The 14,322-nt window shown below is 54.1% G+C and overlaps 1 protein-coding gene across 1 annotated transcript in view; it reads right to left on the bottom strand.

Moving 5' to 3' along the window:
• The window catches only part of ONECUT3 (one cut homeobox 3), a 35,443-nt gene that overhangs the window by 8,824 nt on the left and 12,297 nt on the right, over nucleotides 1-14,322 (bottom strand). The window lies entirely within an intron of this gene.

Raw genomic sequence — 14,322 nt, 5'->3', positions numbered from 1 at the left:
TGAAGCTGTCAGGTTTGATCTGGGTGCTCAGGGACTCAGCCAGACACAGAACTGCAGGAACCTGAGATGCCATGGACAAGGCAGAGCATGGACCTGACCCTGCAGGGCTGGGGACAAAGCATTTCCTCCTGGGAAGCTGAGAAAAGAGAGCGCAAACTGTGAGCTGAAGACTTCCCAGAGGCAGTCCCGCTCTTGCCCGGGGCAGCAGCAGTTTTCAGCCTTTGGGCTTTCTTGGTTCAGATTCTCTGAAGGATGTTGCAGGGCCTCTTGAGACATTTGCTGTCCTGGATGGCAGATTTCACCTTGGCACTTGCAGGAGCCTCTTTGGCCGGGAGGGCTCAAGGCAGTTCCAAGCTCCAAGCACAGAGCTCGGAGGGGCCAAGATGCTGCAGGGGCATGGGTCAGGTATTTCCCTTGGGCTGAGCCCCTCCCTGCTCTCCAAACACACCTCCACAGCCACAGGGGAGGCAGTGTGTAACCCAGGAGTAGTGGGAGGCTGTTTGGAGTAATTTCTTCCTCACTGGAAGATGAGCAATCTCCTCCTCCTGTGGTTCCTCAGCTGCCTCCACTCCCCAGCCCTCTTCACATCACCTCAAACTGTGAGCAAAGGATGAGATCCACCCCTCCCACCCAGAGCTGGGGAAATCTGGAGCTCACTGAAGGAGACAATTTATGCAGCAGATTGAGCTCTGTGTCCCAGCTGCTGGGCTCAGTCCTGGCCCTGTCCCCACACCGTGCTGGGAGCCACCAGCTCTGCTCCCACTGGGCAGGGCATGGGAGGCACCAAGCTGGACACCACCAAGCACTCTCAGTCCAAACCAGCCAGCCCTGGTAAAGCCAGTGGAGAACCTTCCCCTCCCCTTCCCCCCCTCCCCAGGCAGGTTTGGCTGCACATCACCATCCTTAGGGACAAAGGGACACTCAGGGTGATGCCAGAGGACCCTGTCCCAGGGGTACCTTACTCAAACAGCCAGCAGAGAATGTGGAAACCTACCCTATGACCATCAGATGCTTGCAAAAAGAACAAACAAAAAAAGCCTTTATAGAAAATTTGACTTTTTTTTCCCCCCTCAGATATGAATTGAAAAAAAGAACCCACCCCAAACGCCCCCCCCAAGCCAAACAACAAACAGAAACACTCCCCCCACACTTGTACCCCGAGCCCACCCTCCCCAAGCCCTCCCAGCACCCCTGGCATGCTCAGCTCCTCCTGTGTCCAGGGTGGGCTCCTCACACTCCACCCACGGGGGCTCTGCCCTGCAGCATGGCCCCTGGAATGTCTCCATGTGGATGGGAGATGTGACCCAGCTGTCACCCTGGCAATCCAGTCTGTCCTCTTGCTCTCCTTTCTGCTGGCACCCATTCCCACATCCAGCCCAGGGTCCAGCCTCTCAGCTTTCCACCCTCCCATTCCTTTTTTAGCAGTGATTATTACAACCCAGTCTCCCATCAATAACTCTGAGCTCCGAGGCAAACACAAACCATCAGGGTAAAACTGGGCTCCTGCAGTGGCAGCAGTGGCAGCAGTGCCATTGTCCAGGCACGGGTGACATCCTGCTCCTCACCCCCGCTAGTTTGGGTTATTTTTGCTAGTTTGGGTTATTTTTGCTAGTTTGGGTTATTTCTTTTTGCTAGTTTGGGTTATTTTTGGCCTGCGCTGCCACATCCCCCATTTCCTGTGCTGGTTTGTTTATTTATTAATTTCCCTTTCTGCTGACACAGCCCCACTCCCTCTCCCCAGCTCAATCTAATTACAGCTCCGCACAGCAGCGATCGATGCCGGCGCTGCTCAGATCTATTTACGGCAGCCATCAACCCCTCCACGGAGGATCTTTTTCCCATTCCCCATCCCCTGGGTGCTGCTTGCCCAGGCAGCCTGCTGGTGGCTGTCCCCACGTCCCCACAGGCAGCCAGGGACGAGGGGCAGCCAGGTGTGGCATTCACATTCTCTGGAAAAATTCCCTTCACCCAGGACTTTTCTCCTGGGAAGCTGAGAAGCCTCAGAGAAAAGGAAAACAATTCTTATCTCATTTGCTTCTGCTGTATTTGGCTCATGTGGGATGTGTTTGGAGATTGTTTACCCACAGGTGATTGTTCCATTGGGTTCTGCTGTGAGTTGTTTTGGCTCTTTGGCCAATTGGAGCCAAGCTGTGTCAAGACTCTGGAAAGAGTCAGGAGTTTTCATTATTCTCTTTTTAGCATTCAGTAAGGATCCTTTTTGTATCCTTTAGTATAGTGTTCTTTAATATAATATAGTATTATCAAGTAATAAATGAGCCTTCTGAGAACATGGAGTCAGATTCATCATTCCTGCCTTCATCAGGCATTCCCTGTGGATACAACAGCCAGGGGCACAGCTCTGCCTCCCACCCATACCAGCCATGGCTCAGGTATTTTCTTTGTGCTCCAAAATCCCTTTTCCCCCCAAGTTCTAAGATCCAAACAGCCCATCCTGGGCTTAATGTTGTTTTTCCATCATGTCCTTCCTGGCTCTCTGGGCTTGGCTGTAGGGATGGGGACATTTCCACCCCTGCCTCTCCATGTGTCCCCAAAGGACAGGGGTTATCCTGCTCCTCTTGGGGCCACAGAGGGCCCTGGCAGTACCAGGACCAATTGCCCCAGTCCCAAGGCTGCCAGAGCTCCAGGAGCTCCCAGGGGTGCTCAGGGTGGGGTTTTGGGGTGGCTGTGCAGGGACAGGGGCTGCACTGATCATCCCTGAGGGTCCCTTCCAGCTCAGGATATTCCAGTCTCCCATGGCTCTGTTGGCCAATAAAGGGTTCTGCTCACCCACAGTGGGGGTTTTCTCCTCTGTCAACCCCTCCCCAGCTCATTTCACACCCTCCAAACCCACCAAGGAGCCCAGAAGTGACAAGGGGGGATGGCAGCCACAGTGGGACGGGGTTGGTGACGGCACAGATCCCTCCACACACTGGGCACACAATCCAAACATCCCATCCCCAAGGCAGCTCTGACCCGGCTGCAGAAAAAACCACAGGGAGCAAAGACAAGGAGGAACCTCGGGCAGGGAAAGCAGGAGGAAAGAGCTCCAAAAGGCAGAAAGATCCTCTCCTCCTCCCCAGAGCTTCTGCCCAGGGTTTCTGCCTCCCGGGAGCCTCATGTCAGAGGCAGCTCGTTTTCCTTGACTTAACCTTGACAGCTCCGAGCAAAACATCTCCCAAATCATTTCAGAGGGGACATAATGGAGACAATCAAATGGCTGCTGCTCAGGAACTGCGATTATGCCTCCCAGCGTGAACCCCACCAAGCATTTAACTAATACCTGATGGCTTTGCAGGCTTCCACAGCCTGTCAGGCCCTGCTTTCTCTATTATACCAGCAAACCTCTGCTTTTCGGCCCCAGTGTGCTCTTCCCTCTCCATTCACTTGCAATACAACCTGTAATTTTCTGCCCACTTTGCTTAAGTGCTGGTGATTTGTTGAAATCACAAAAGACAGCCAGGGGCTTTCAGAGCCAGCAAGCCGGCTGTAAGCAAGGTTAGGGGGGGGAAATTCTGCACAAAACCCACCAGTTTCCCTCTTTTTCTCCTTGTCAAATCATCTCCCAGGGGTGGAAGAGGACTGAGGAGCATTTATGGGCTCAGAGGGAGGTGGAGGAAGGGATGGAGAGGGGGAACCTGGGTGTGGTTGGCCAGGTGGGGACAGCAAAGGTGGGATGGGCTGATGTGGGAAATGGATTTGTAAGGAATTCTCCAAGCCTGGCAGAAGGCTCACCCAGTGTGCACCTGTGTGCAAACCTGGAGATGAGAAATGCTGGCTTAGAAATGCCAGGGAATAGCACAGACATTGCTGAGAGAGAAATGGAACCAGGAAGTTTCAAAGGATGGGCTTGCAAATAAGACTGGATACTTTGGGGAAATAGAACTGTGAAAGATGCAGTGTAGTAGGATCCACAAGGGGTAATTTTAGATTATTGGCTTTAAGGTATTTACAGCATGGTGTGGCTAAAGCTGATAGGCCAAGAAATGTTTATAATAAATTGTAATTAGGAAATAGCTGGCTTCTGATGGTGATGGCATGAATTATAACATCTGTATTGTCTCACCCTTCACATGAGACTGAAAATGGAATAAAAGTTTACAAAACACCTCTCAGTTACTCCATCTCTGGGTCAGAAAAGGACCCAATCCAACAGGCTGATTCCACTGGTGGGAAATGGCCCTGAGCAAAGCTGGCTGCTCTCTGTGCCCTCAAGACGGGCCCAGCTCCTGCAGTGCCTCAGTTTCCCCCTCTCCTTGAAGGGGCAGAGGGATCTGAAAGGAGGTTGGAGCCAGGTGGGGGTGAGTCTCTTCTCCCAAGTAACCAATGACAGAAGGAAATGGCCTCCAGTTGCACCAGGAGAGGTTTAGATTGGATATTAGGGAAAATTTCTTCATGGGAAAGGTTGCCCAGCCCTGGCAGAGGGTGCCCAGGGAAATGGTGGAGTCACCATCCCTGGAAGTGTTCCAAACCTGTGTGGATGTGGCACCTGGGGACGTGGTTTAGCAGGGAACATGGCAGTGGTGCTGGGTTGGTGCTTGTGCTTGGTCTAAGAGCTCTTTTCCAGCCTTGATTCCATGGCTCTGTGATGTCCCTCCATTGCCAGAGGAGGGGCTGGGTGTTACTGGCTCAGCCCCCACCTGCCCTGGAAGGTTTTGGGAGCTTCAGCTCTGAGCAAAGAGGGATGAGCCCAGGATGAAAGTCATGAATGAACCTCGTGGTGTCTGCTCCCCTGAGCTGCAGCAGGGACCAGGGAGCTTTGTCTCCAAACCAGAAATCCTCTGGTTCACAGTGGGGCTGCTCAGGTGCTGGGGCAGCTCTGAGAGCTTGGTTTGATTTCTCTTTGTGCTGCAGGAAAAAAGAGATTTGTCACAAATTGGGGTCTCCAGCAGAAATTCAGATCTTCTCCAGCTGGGAGAACACAATGCTGACAGTACAGAACAAAGGAAAAGTGCTCAAAAATCAAACCTCAACTTTCTTTTTGCCTTTTTTCTTTTCCTGAAACCCCATTTGGTTCCAAACACAGACAAACAGAAAGGCACAGTGGACAGATGAGTGTTGTGAGAGATGAGTAATGCCATGGTTGACTCTCACAATTAAAAGGCAAATATCCTGTATATATGTTAAGAGAAGTTTTACAGATTTATAGTTTTTACCCCCCTTGTGCTGTTATCAGGGGTGGCCTGGGTTTGGGACATTTGGGAGGGTGGGATTGTTACTATGGCAGCACCTGACCTCCAATCAGGATTTAAGGAAGTGAACTCCACCACTGGACAGCAAAGGAGCCAATGCACAGAACTTTGGGAGGGGCTAAAGGGTTAAAAGGCAAAATCTCCATTGTGTGGGTGAGCACATGGTGGGAAAAATCCTCTGCTGCAGGTGCTGTAATATTTTCTCTATTCAGTCTTTGGTTGTATTTTTGATAAGGTTTTAATAAACCTTTTACATTTTTAGGAAGTGAGTATCATTTTTCACAGTGTCCACCCTGGAATGACCTGCAGAGCCTGCCCTGCAGTGCCCATTCCTGGGGTCTCCCAGCCTTCAGCTGCACACGATCACAAAATCACCTCCCGGCCTCCAAAACTTGTGGGGAATTTTGGGTGCTGTGGTCCTACAGCATCTCAGCCACTCTGTAGTGATAAAAAACCCATCAGAGGCCACTCAGAGTGTGGGAGATGCAGTCAGGAGCTGCAGAGCATCCCAGAACATCCTGGGAGGACTGACACAGGCCAGCCCCACACGTGTCCCTGTGCCACCACGTGTCCCCTGGTGGGGCCAGGCTTCCCTGCCGGTGTCCCTGGTGTCGCTGGCAGCTCGGGGACGGGGAGAGCCCCTGGGCATTGGTATGCAGCCAGTGCTGCAGGGGGAGCAGCTTCCCTGAGCCCAGCAAATTAAATCTTCCTCTGAGCACTGCCAATGAGGAGAGGAGATGAGACAAAGCGCTGCTGCCTGTGCTTCCCTGCCCTGCTGCGCTTCCCTGCCCTTCCCTGCCTTCCCTCCCTGGGAAAAATGCATATTTTGTGATTGGCTTTTTGCAAATATTAAAATGAATATTGTATGTGTTGTGTTAGAAAGTGATGCTGTATTCATTTTCGTAAGTAGTGTGGTAAATATAGTTGTAGGTTATAACAAAATGTTAAAATAGAAACTTTGCTATATAGGATACTTTTTTTAAAGAGAGGACTCGCAGTGAGATAGCAGCCACAGGACACCTGAATCTTTCAGAGAAAGAGAATTTATTGCCCTCTTTTCAGAAGAAACGAACTTCTTCCCGCCTTGCTCAGCCATGAAGACTTAAGATTAAGAAGAAGTTGACACTGCCCAGACAGAATCCTGTGTTTGAATGGAATTTATGCATCATGTATGAGGTGTATGAATATGCAATATGTTGTTGTTTTTAAGGGTCAGTCCTCTGTTAACGTGGGGCCTTTTCCTGGGCTTTGCCCAGAAAAAGGTACCAGGATGTCCATAACTCTTTGTTTCTATTGTCTCACATTGTCCTAATACAAATTGTCCAAATCATTATTACTTTAATTATATTACTATTTTTATAACCATTTTATTACTATTAAACTTCTAAAATTTTAAAAACAAGTGATTGGTGTTTTTCACCCTTCCCTTCCCTTCCCTTCCCTTCCCTTCCCTTCCCTTCCCTTCCCTTCCCTTCCCTTCCCTTCCCTTCCCTTCCCTTCCCTTCCCTTCCCTTCCCTTCCCTTCCCTTCCCTTCCCTTCCCTTCCCTTCCCTTCCCTTCCCTTCCCTTCCCTTCCCTCCTCACACCAAGTTTTTGGTGCCTCAGCCCAGGGAGCAGCTCTGACCCAGCTCAGCTGGATCCAGCATTTGGTTTGCACTGTATATTTTTCTATATGTACTTTTCTTAGATGTTAGAAATTCATTATTGACCCTAGCAGGTGATCTTTAGGTTTTAAAATGGTGATGGGTGATAAATTCTTGATTAGAGAGTTTGCAGCTGAAATTTGCCTATGAAGTTAACAAATTAATTTTCTTTGTGTGTGTTAATGAACCTAGGATGTTAAGATATTATATTCTTTGACTCTTCCAGTTCAATCTAGAAATAATGCAATGGATCTGGCCCTGCTGGCCACCCACACCAAGCACCCCACACATCCCCCACAGCCCCAGGGGTTGGCACCTGGAGGGAAGGGGCTGGAAAGGGAAGCACGAGCCCTCTGTGCCCTGTCGGGTGACAAGGGTCCCTCCGAGATGGGGGTCCCGATTCGGGCTCAGCCCCCAGGACAGCTCATTTCCTCTCCTGCTCTTCTCAAGCCTGGCCTGCCCTTCCAAGGGTGGCATTTGCAGCGCTCCCAGCACTGAAGCAGAGGAGTTTGTGTGGTTTGAGGGCAGCTGAAGCGATACAGAGGAGCTGTGGCTGCTGCAGCTCTGCTCGGTTCCATCCCTCCACATCTGCCCTGGTTTTATCCTTGTCCTGCCCAGGTGAGCTGTTCTGGCCCTGGTGCCAGCCACCAAATCCCTCTCAGGGACACCAAAACAGCTTCACGTGACTTAAAAAGATGAGTTTGTTGTTAAAAGCATTTCTTTTCTGCACAGGTTTCATTTCCCACTTGCTTTTCCAGACTCCTTTATGAAGGCAGACCTGGTGCCCTGCTCTGCTCTCCCCAACACCCGGGGGAATGAGGATCAGCTCTGTCGGGAACATTTCCCCCATTTGTCCTATTTCCTCCCTTTCCAGGCCTGTTTTATGGACCAGGATCAGCTGCTTTTATTGTTCCAGTGGACACCGCGCCTATGGGGAGCTGCTGCCCGGGACTGGAGCGCTGCCGTGGCCAGGCAGGGCTGGGCAGGAGCCCCGGAGCGCTGCTCGGATCTCCTCGCTCCTCTCCCGAGTCAGCAGCACTTAGCGAGACGAGAGCAAATTGGTGCTAATGAAGTGCCGGAGTCAGGCGGCAGCGCCCGGAGGGACGGCAGGGCGGAGGGGATGAGGCTGGAAAAGCTCCATCCCCTGCAATGAGTTTTCCTTGGAGCCAGCTTGTGCTCAGCGCTGGTGCAAGAGCCCCAGCTACACATTCTGGGGGGAAAGGGGGAGTTTGGGGGTTGATTTGTGCCATGGCTGCCGGTGGGGCTGGTGTTGGGTCAGATATTAGGGAAAGGTTCTTCCCTCCGAGGGTGCTGGGCGCTGCCCAGGCTCCCCAAGAATGGTGCCAAGGCTGCCAGGACAGCACTCCCAGGGGTGCTCAGGGTGGGATTGTTGGGGTGGCTCTGCAGCGCTGGACTGATTATCCCTGAGGGTCCCTTCCAGCTCAGGTGCTGGGGAAGGTGAAACAGGAAAGCCTTATAAATATGATTGCCTGGCAAAAGATGATTTTGAGAATATAGAAACTATAAGCGAGATTGAAATGAAAGCAAGCTTTGAGATCCCTCAGTTACTGAACAACTGGAAAACAATGGCATAGCCAGCTGAAGGTGATCCCCTTTTGATGGAACAACACCCTCTGCTTGCAGACAGGCCCAAGGGTCAGAGCAGACCCTGCCAGCTTGGCAGAAGGGGCCCAAAGAGGAGTTTTTAGGGTTTAAAATGTAGCACAGAATAGTAATGTGATGATTCTTATAGGCTGTATGGAAATGCTATAGGATTTGTATCTTGTACTAGATTGATTATTGAGAATTAGAATATTCAACACAGAAGAAGATTTATTGTATTGGAACGGGAACTTCGCCCTCTTAGCTCTTGCCTCTTACTCTCTTACCCCTTTTACCCTCTTATGCTTTTGCTCTCTTATCCTTTTACTCTCTTACCTTCTCATCCTCTCTCCCCTCTCTTCTCTCAGGCCTGCTCTGAGCTGTGCCTGCAGCTCCCAGCAGAGCCCTGCACCCAGGCCCTTTGCAATAAACCCCAAATTCCATGGCCTGGCTGCAGAGATCTCTCGTGTCCGTCTGTCCCGACTGTGCTACCCCCCACGCTCCTACACTCAGGATTTTCCATTCTGTGACAACGAGGTAATGCTGGACAAGGAGCCTGTGATGGGAATCCGGGGTGGCATCCCTGTGACACTGAACTTGTTAGTCCATGGATTTTCATTCAGACTGATTCATGCTGTGCTGCAGGATGAGCTCTGTCAGCTGAAGGATCCACTTCCAAGTTTGCTTCTGAAGGACCACTCCTGCAGCTTGAGTTGTTCCAGAACGTGTAAATAATCTTTACTGAATAGGCCAATAAGTTGTAAATTAATAAATTAAAGTATTAATTAAACACAGGGGATTTGCAGATCTACATGTCAGCATTTGGTCCACACACTCTGAACTTCAGATAAATGCAAACTGTGTGAAAGAGAAAACATTTCTGGCTGGGGGGGCTGTGCATTCCATTCTCTCCTCACTCCTTCACACAGGAGAGGAGCAGCAAGGATCTCCCTTTGGGATTCCCTTTGGGATTCCCAGCAGCCTGTTCCTGCCTCCAGCTGCTCCTGGAACTCTGAGCAGGGACATTGAGCAAGTTCAGTGGCCATGGCACATCCTTCATCAGGGTGTGCTGGCCCTGAGCTGGTGCCCAGAGAGGGCCCAGAGCCATCATCAGCCACAAACAATGGGCTGGAGACAGGGAAAGAGCAGTGGAAGGGAAAAACCCAAGAGTTTCCTGCATATCCTGATTAAATCAGGTCCTGGGTGTGTTTATGGGGTGTGAGATGGGAAGGTCACAGAATCACAGAATCCACAGAATTCACAGAATCACTGGGTTGGAAGAGACCTCCAAGAGACCTCCATTGCATTATTTCTAGATCGAACTGGAAGAGTCCAAGAATATAATCCTCTTAACATCCTAGGCCCATTAACACACACACAAGATCATTGAGTCCATCCCAGCCCCAGCACCTCAACTGAACCCTGGCACCCAGTGCCACATCCAGGCTTTGTTAAACACACCCAGGGATGGGGACTCCACCACCTCCCCGGGCAGCCATTGCAGAACTTTATCACCCTTTCTGTAAAAAACTTTTTCCTGATACCCAACCTGTATTTCCCTTGGTGCAGTTGAGGCTGTGTGCTCTGGTTCTGTCAGTTCCTGGAGAAAGAGCCCAGCCCCAGCTGAGCACAGGCACCTTTCAGGAGCTGCAGAGAGTGATGAGGGCACCCCTGAGTCTCCTTTTCTCCAGGCTGAGCACCCCCAGCTCCCTCAGTCCCTTGGGGCTTGGCTGAGTCAGTTCTCAGTGGGCTGCTGGATTTCTGCCCCTGGTGCAGAGACAGCCAGGACAGTCTGTAATCCTCAGGGTGGGGTGTACAGGGTCCCCAGGACCCTCTGAGGGTGGGCAGGATGATGTGCACAGGGCCATCATCTGCTCTGGGTACCTCTGAGCTCCAGCAGTGCATGGCAGGAGGGAGATTCAGCCTGGAGCCCCTCATGGTGTGAGGCTCTACTCCAGGGAGCCCCGGGCATTGACAGCCCTCTGTCAGCCCTTGTCACAGCCCAGCTCCAGTGTGACCCTAAATCTGGCTCCAGTGTGACCCCAAATTCGGCTCCAGTGTGACCCCAAATCCCAGTTTTTCCCACCTGGCACAGAGACTGCATGGGGAGCAGGCCCAGCCCAGCAGGGTCAGGGAAATCCCAGCCCTGAGCACAGCCTGGGGATGAGCTCAGGGAGAGCAGCCCTGGGGGAAGGACTTGGGGTGTTGGTGGGTGAGAGGCTCAGGCTGCCCCGGCCATGGGCACTGAGCCAGAAACCCCCCCTGTGCTGGGCTGAGCCCCCAGTGTGGGCAGCAGGGGAGGGGGGGATTCTGCCCCTGTGCCCCTGTGCTCAGGTGAGACCCCACCTGCAGAGCTGCCCCAGCCCTGGGCACCAGCAGCAGGAGGACGTGGAGCTGCTGGAGCCAGGCCAGAGGAGGCACGGAGATGCTGCAAGGGCTGGAGCCCCTCTGCTCTGGAGCCAGCCTGGCACAGCTGGGGCTGCTCACCTGGACAAGAGAAGGCTCCAGGGACACCCCAGAGCCCCTGGCAGGGCCTGAAGGGGCTCCAGGAGAGCTGCAGAGGGACTGGGGACAAGGCCTGCAGGGACAGGAGCCAGGCAATGGCTCCCACTGCCAGAGGGCAGGGCTGGATGGGATCTTGGCAATCAGGAATTGTTCCCTGGCAGGGTGGGCAGGCCCTGGCACAGGGTGCCCAGAGCAGCTGGGGCTGCCCCTGCATCCCTGGCAGTGCCCAAGGCCAGGCTGGACAGGGCTGGGAGCAGCCTGGGACAGTGGGAGGTGTCCCTGCCATGGCAGGGGTGGCGCTGGGTGGGCTTTGAGGTCCCTCACAGCCCAAACCGCGCTGCAATTCTGTGACAATGGCAGGGACACAGCCCCATTGTGTCGCTCGGTGTGGCCCCTCAGGTGTGTCCCCCTCGCCCCTCAGGGCCCAGGGTGACTCTGGCCCCTCCCGGGCTGAGGGTGAGGAGGGGTCCCAGCACGCCCCCTCCCCCCCCGCCATTCCGCAGCGCTGGTCCCGCCCGCTCCCCCCGTACTGACAATGGTTCGTTCCGCAGCCGCTCTGGGCCGTCCCCGCCCCGCTGGCGCCCCCCTGCGGATGGTCACGCGCGCTCCCCCCCGGGGCGGCGCAGTGGTACAGCCCGGCACACCTTCCCCCGCTGCCCGATGGACCGGCCCTTGCTCCCCCCTTCCTCAGCTCAATGGGCCGGTCCAGCCGCTCCGCGCACACGGGATGGAGCGGTCCACCCGCGCCCCGGGGGGGGAGAATGGGAGCCCCTCTTCCCGACCCGGGTGCGGGGCAGGGAAGCTCCGTGTGCCCCATTGCTGCTCATCCCTCCCCATCGCTGCCCCATCACTGTCCCCGTCACTGCCACATTACTGCCCCATCACTGCCCCCATCGCTGCCCTATCACTGCTCCATCCCTGCCCATCATCCATCAGTCACTGCCCCATGACATCACTGCTCCATCACACTGCCCCCATCCCTGCCCCATCTGCCCCATCTGCCCCATCACTGCCCCATCACTGGCCATCGATGCCCATCACTGGTCAATCATTGCCCCATCACATCGCTGCCCATCACCGCCCCATTAATGCGCCATCCCTGCCCCATCCCTGCTCCCATCCCTGCCCCGCTATTGCTCCACACATATGCGGCAGTAAAACCACACCAGACCCCCACCCAGCCACACAACCACGGTCCGCAGCCCCACCGGGACCCCGCTGTCCCCCAGGGCGTCCCCGGGGTGTCCCCCGGGCGCGGTGGCACGGCCGGCACTAAGCCAGTGACTCTTAATCCACCGCCCGGCGTTATTAGTTCAGCTCCCCAGGCATTTCCCGCAGTAATTGCGCTGATCTGCCTGGGATTATGCGCTGCCACCGCAACGATGGATGATGTTTTAATTTGAGCTGGGCATCTCCGGGGAGGGCAGGGCAGGAGCGAGACCCCCTGAGCTCTGGGGAGGACTCAGAGCCTTTTCAGAGTCCCAGTGTGGGGTGCAGGGGCTGCTCAGGGCTGTTTTAGGCTGGAACCTGCACCCTGGTTGTCCATCAAGCGATGCCCTGGCTGGACAGCAGGGTCCAGCGATCCCAGCTGGGTGGGGATGGGGTTCAGCTCCCCCTGCGTGGCTGGGGAGGGCTCTTCCCAAATCCCAAATCCCTGCTGGGCTGGGTGAACGATCACGGTCCTGGCCCCATCCAGCCGGGAGGGAAACCCACGGGAAAAGGGCTCCTGCCTCCTCCCCTCCAAAGGCAGCAGAGAAACTCCCTCCTCAACGTTACCTTTAAAAATGACCCCCACCCCGCGCTGTTCCTTCTGGTAACGCAGCAATTAATCACGGCGAGGATGGGATAGATTTGTAATCAGCTCCCCCCTCCCACAGCCCCCATTTCGCAGCCCTGGGTGTTTTTCCCGGCTCCCCCGCCCCATTCCGTGTGGGGATGGGGCCAGTGCAGCCCATTGATCCTGCCCGGTCGATTTTATTGAAACTCCCACGAGTGGCTTTAACTGCGTGTTGGATATTGCTGGCACATCACTTTGATGGCGACGTGACCGGCGGGAGCTCACGGGCAGGTTTGAGGGGAGGGCTGCAGGATCCATCCCGCAGGAGCTGCCCCATTCCTTGCCGTATTCCCTGCCCCTATTCCTTACCCCATTCCCTGCCCCAATCCCTGCCCCTATTCCTTATCCTATTCTTTGCCCTATTCCCTGCCCCATTCCCTGTCCCCATTCCCTGCCCCTATTCCTTACCCTATTCCCTGCCCCATTCCCTGTGCATTCCCAACCCCATTCCCTGCCCCTATTCCTTACCCTGTTCCCTTCCCCTATTCCCTCTGCATCCCCTGCCCCATTCCCTGCCCCTACTCCTTATCCTATTCCATGCCCCTATTCCCTGTGCATTCCCTGCCCTACTCTCTTCCCCATTCCCTGCATCTATTACCGGCCCTATTCCCTTCCCCTATTCCCTGTCCCATTCCCTGCCCTATTCTTTATCCTATTTCTTACCCCATTCCCAGCCCCACTCCCTGCCTCTATTTCCTGTCCCATTCCCTGCCCTGCTTGCTCCCTGCTCCTATTCCCTTTCCCCATTCTCTGCCCCTATATCCTGTCCCCATTCCCAGCCCCATTCCCTGCCCCTATTCCTTATCCTATTCTTTACCCCATTCCCAGCCCCATTCCCTGCTTGCTCCCTACCCCATTCCCTACTCTATTCCCTGCCCCAACTCCCAGCCCCATTCCCTGCCCTATTCCTTATCTTATCCCTTACCCTATTCCTTGCCCCATTCTCTGGCCCTATATCCTGTCCCCCATTCCCTGCCCCATTCCCAGCCCACTCCCTGCCCCGTTCCCTGCCCTATTCCTTATCCTATTCTTTACCCCATTCCCTGCCCCTATTCCCTTGCCCCATTCTCTGCCCCTATATCCTGTTCCCATTCCCTGCCCCTATTCTGTGCCCCTAGTCCGTGCCCCTATTCCCCGCCCCATTCCCTGCCCTATTCCTTATCCTATTCTTTATCCCATTCCCAGCCCATTCCCTGCCCCATTCCCAGCCCCATTCCGTGCCCCTATTCCCTGCCCCATTCCCTGTCCCCATTCCCTGCCCATCCCCAGGGCTTTCCCCCGAAGGTGGGATGGTAGAATGGGACAGCAGAGCTGGGGAAGGGGCTTGGGATGGTTCCAGGGAATGGTTTCTCTTGGAAAAGGGTTGGGGGGTAAAATGTGTTGAGGAGGAAAGGAGAGAGTGAAGGGGGGGAAAGAGAGCAAAGAAAAATGAGTCAAGAGGAAAGGGAATAAAGCGAAGGAAGAGAGGGAAAAGGGAGAAGAGGGAAAGGAGGAGATGCAGAAGAAGAGAGAAAAAGGGAAAGAAAAATAAATAAGAAAAAAAAGA

The sequence above is a fragment of the Molothrus aeneus genome, chromosome 27, assembly GCF_037042795.1.
Source record: "Molothrus aeneus isolate 106 chromosome 27, BPBGC_Maene_1.0, whole genome shotgun sequence".
NCBI classification, from domain to species: Eukaryota; Metazoa; Chordata; class Aves; order Passeriformes; family Icteridae; genus Molothrus; species Molothrus aeneus.
This window is presented reverse-complemented; position numbering and strand designations above follow the sequence as displayed.